We start from the raw sequence: 5,455 nt of genomic DNA, 5'->3' as shown, positions 1-5,455 counted from the left end.
TCATCGCCCTTTCTCGGGACGGAATTACAGAGCTGAAATACTAAGAGTGAAAGTACCAACACCCAACCACTACTAAAACTAAAACTAAACTAAGAAACCAAGTGTGTGTGTGACGGGAATCGGGAGTTTGGAGTGTTCGGAGCCCCCATTTCAGCCCTAGGAGAGAGCTGAATATCTGTTGAGTGCTGCCTCCTTCCTCTTTCTCTATTTCCATTTATAGGAAGGCGTGAGGCTTTGATCCCTAGGGCAACTATCCTTCGAAAAGTCTTTCTTGCCCTTTTGTCTTTGGGGATCTTTCTTGTGCTACGCTCCATCTCCTAATTGAATGCTCATGCTGCTGCCAATTGCTCTGTCTTGATCTGTTTATGCAGCGAAACAACTCCTTCTCCTTGGTCCGTTCGTCTGCCCAACTTATCCGTTCGTTCTCTAAGTATGGCGGACTTTCATACGCACCTGGCTCACAATTGAACGTTAGATTACAGAATTGAGTGTAGTTTATCACAAAACACATGCATGAAACGAGCCTTATCAGTCGTTAATTTCCAAATCCATCACCAAAAGCCCCCGAAACCATGTCCATGTCTCTGTGTTTTCAATGCGTACCATAGCATGGGCGATGGGAAAAATCTGGTCATTCGGTTCGAGCCTGATGGCTGCCAGAAGTATTCCATTACCTTGACCTCTAAGATGGCACCCGTCTAGTCCTACCAAGCGGCGACTGTAAAGTTTGAACGATGTATTGCATGTTGCGTAGGCAATGTAGATGGCTTTGAACTTGTCAGTACCATCACTTAGACGGTGGGTTAATATCACAATAATTCTTCTTGGGTTGCTCCTTATAATCTCAGCCATATAGTCGTGCAGATGCTTGTATTGTCTGACCTAGTCTACTTCAATAAGCTTTTGTGCATGCTGCATAGTCCGCTTTGCTTTTCCAGAAGAAATGGTGATCTTCATGTCGGAGTGCACCTTCTCGATGAACTGGCCCACAGTCATACCAGCGAACACCCAGGTATCTTCTTTGTATTTTTTACTTAGATACCTGGAATTTGTACATCCATGGTTAAACGACGCCCCGCCTCATTTGTGTTGATTGCGGAGGCGGAAAATCATCCAAAAACTAATGCCAGCCCTATTCGATATTTGCACGCACCGAATTTTGTCATTCTTTTTCAACCTCAGTCTCTTTCCCTGCAACGCTCGATGACGGATAAGTTCAATAAAATCTTCCTTGCAATTGAAGCGAATCCCAACTTCCCATATGGGGTCATTGAGATCGGTTGCTGCCCTATACCGTCTCGACGAACGTTTATCATTGTCGTCATCCAGCTCTTTCTCGTCTTTAGTTTCTGAACTTGGTGACTTACTTGGAAGATAATCAATGTCGTTGGTATCTCCCATATGGTCATTCACCATCTCATCCACCACCTTCTTCCACCCTTTAATTTGCGCAGCCATGATCGCATCTTCCTCATGGTCATTAAGATCGTAGTCACTATCAATGAAGGAAGGATCCTCGGCTGGAACATCCTCGCAACTATAGACCGGACTCCATCAGTCGCATAAATCTTACTCGTAGCTTTCTTTGTCACCTTTGCCTTGCCCTTGCCAGAAGAAGTACCAACCTATCTATCTCTAACCCTAGTTTCACCACCTTCTGAATCCATGGAGTCATCTCCATCCCAAGATTTACAACCCTCAGAATCCATTGCTCCGTCCCTATACTTACCACCCACAATACTATTCATATCAATGCACAGAGTGCCCACACCAATGTAATCTACTCTACCCACAACATCAATAACAACATTTTCATGTGTTATTTGACTAATTACCACCTCATTAGCTTCAACTCATACACATCCACAACCCCTTTCTGAACTTCAATTTCAGCCATCTCCAATTATGAGAGGTTGTCAAACAACCTCACCAACCCTTCGTCTAAGCTCATCCTAGGCTTCAAGTAATAATACTCTAACCTAATCACATCAACATTAAGCTTCTCCAAGACATCGTCTACCTCCAATTTAGACCACCTAACTGGGTTACAATTGTCTATCATCTGTATCTCCCCACCAACGTAGTGCTTTCCACTGGATTCTACCATCACACTATAATAATGTAGCCTTGTTGTAAAGGTCTCATATGTAATGCAAATAGATCATATCAGTCCTAAACATTTACAACACCAACCATTCACACTAAAAATAAAAATATGACACACAAACCCAAAATACAAACAAAAACTAGCCCCACACACAATCTGGACTTGAACCTCACATATTCACCAACACTCTGACCATTTGCAGCACATAACACCTACACGCTATACTGACCAAACACTGCACACAATACTAACCATTTGCAGCACACCCTACACACTATACTGACCAAACATTGCCCGCAATATTGACTATTTGCAGCACATAACACTACACACTATATTGGCAAAACATTGCACACAATACTGACCATTTGCAGCACATAACAATACACACAATACTAACCAAAACACTGCACACAATACTGACCACACACTGCACCCACACACTTTTGAACATGATAAAATATTTTTTACCTTCCAGAGGTGGGGGTTTGACTATGTAACACCTTAGTAGCTTCCAACGCAAACAGGTCCACTACACCTTTATGTTATGTTTAGTATACTGAAAAGCATGTTTCGAGCAAGTTCGCGCGAATCTTGCTTGTATACGGCAAAACTCTACAATCCACTTTTAACCCGATTCTGTATTATTCGAGCAGTTTGCACGAATAGAATCAGTACATTATTACATTGTATTTACTTGTGCGTTAATAAGATGTTTTATAAACATTTAAATGCATAAGAAGTAAACAAAGCCTAAGTCTTTTGCTTAGTAGACTGGTTGTGGGCGTCGTCCACTTTAAGGTAACTACAGTCAGTTCTATGCAATGCTTAGCAAAAGAAAAAGAAGAATTTCACAACCTAGATAGGCTTTGGCTACCTATCGCGAAAGGTTGCAATGTCAGTCCGATTATTTCTAAGCCTTATTGAAATAAGATGATGTTGGTGTGGTATAGCACTGAATGGATCTAACAACAAGACATGTCTTTATGCTATCTACTGAAAGACTAGGTCTTGATAAAATACTATTTCTTAATCTACATACGTTAGCATTGAGCATACGATATTGATTATGCACTACTTTGACTTATCAAAAGGTGCGGGTTTTTCGCAACCCAAGAATCCTGATATATTGGGTAGTGGTGATTAATATCTGGCGGTGCTAGGATTGCTATTATGTTGAATCGTGCGAGAGGAGAGTCTTGTTTGATAATGTCCTCAAGAGGAGCTTGAACAAGGTTTTATTATTCGGAAACTGACCAGTTGGAATTTAATTATTCCATGAATAATAAATAAGTGGTTCTTGCTAAGTCCACTCTTGGAATTAATAAGATGTTAATTAATTAAGTCCATAGCAGACTTTAATTAATTAATCGATATTTATATCTTAAGCGCGGGAAATAAATAATAAATAAAATGGAAACCCAGATTAATTGTAATTTCAGATTTGGATGGAGAGGTCAATATTACTTCAGTAGTGGCTGCTCGTAATATTCCAATATAAGCTTGTATTAAATTGTGGGTTCAATTTAATTAGTAAAAAGCTAATTGGGGGAGCTCATATCCAAAACCTTCCATAGATCCCTGACTTGGCCCAATATGTAACTATTATAAATAGGAGAATAAAGGAGACAGAAAAGACAATTTTGTGAGAGAGAAAATTTCGTCCCTCTCATCTCTGCAGTAGGGGACGAAAATTTCAGCTCTCCTCCGTGAGTTTTTCAGCTCCTCCTGCGTGAGAAAACTTTGTCTTCTTTATTCGAGTCCTAGTGTTTCGATAAGATCAGCCCACACTGATATCGGAATACAGTTCGGGAACCAATCAGAAGATCCGTGGTCTAGTTTGAAGATCATCATGGAGAAGGCGCGAGCAATCGGTGATTTTTTGAAGAATCAAATCGGTAACTCTAAACCGTAGAATTCATGTTTTAGGATTTATATTCTTTAAACGTGAATTATTTGCGTTCTAGCATGCAATTCTGTATTAACATGTGAATAGATTAATCTCATAATCTGTCAAATAGATCCTACGTTTGATTTATTTATTTTGTACAAGTCTTCCGCTGTGCAAGGGGCTCCAAACCCCAACACTTTATACACCCCTATTTAGCCATTTCCATTGATGAGTTGTTGTCAAACAAACTCACCAACCCTTCATTTAAATCCATCCCCGGCTTCAAGTAGTAATAGCCTAAGCCACGCACATCAACACCTAGCTTCTCAAGAAAATCATCGACTTCCAATCACTTGTCAAGATCACACTTGCTCATGTACCGAACATTCCCACCAACATGCTCTTTCCCCATGTCTCAACCAATTGACCAGAGTAGTGAACTCGTGTTGTGAAGGTTCCATCTATATTCAACACATATCATATCAGTCCTAAATATTTACAAAGAGAATTAAGAATTTTTGAATTGATCCCACCAGCTGCCTTGTTCCCCAGCAGCATACCTTGAACACTAAAAAAATAAAAGTATAACACACTAACAAAAAAAAAACAAAAAGAATAAACCTACATGTTCCCCCCACCATCACAAAAATAACCCCCACTTGTTCTACCAACACACAACTATTTACAATAAAGAACAAACAATTCACACACACCCAAATGAAGCTGGAAAACCACACCCCTAATTATAACAGAACACGCACACAACCACATATCCCCCCACCACCACCAAACCACTCACAATAAATAACAAGTCATTCAAACACAAAAAAAACTGGAAACGGAACAAACACACAACAAATCCACACCCCTAATCTGGAAAAAAGCGGAAACCCCCCAACCCCCCCTCCCCATCCCCAACCAAAATACTCCTGCCCATGCTGGGGACCACAACAAACAACAAATCCAATGTCCCCTACAAACTCAAACCCTAAATACAAGCTTGAGTTCACTGTCAAACCCACAAACAATAAAAATATTGATACTCAAGCTTGGGAACAACAAATAAACAACAAATCCAAATGTTCCCCAAAAAAGTGAAACCTTTTAAACTGAAACAACCCTAATCTATATAAAATGAGATACATTTCCAAGCACTTTTAATTAAAAATTTCACGTGGATTACGTCTCGGATGCGGTGGAGTTTGAATCGGACGTGGTGGTCGCGGTCAATTTTGAGACTGATGCATTTTTTACTAGCATTAAATAAACCTGCAAGTATATATAGTGTAAATAGTATAGCTAAAGGTCAGTACCGGATACCGATCACGGGAAAAACTATCACAGACTGTCTACCTTCTGTTAAGCTTCTACTACTATTTGGAAAAACAAAGGTTTCTGGGTTTTGAAAAGTAAAATTTGTAAAATGAAGAAAGCAAGTAAACAATTGCAGAAAAACC

The sequence above is a fragment of the Salvia splendens genome, chromosome 12 (genome assembly GCF_004379255.2).
Source record: "Salvia splendens isolate huo1 chromosome 12, SspV2, whole genome shotgun sequence".
Lineage (NCBI taxonomy): Eukaryota > Viridiplantae > Streptophyta > Magnoliopsida > Lamiales > Lamiaceae > Salvia > Salvia splendens.
The sequence above is the reverse complement of the archived record's forward strand: the minus strand, read 5'-3'. Positions refer to the sequence as shown.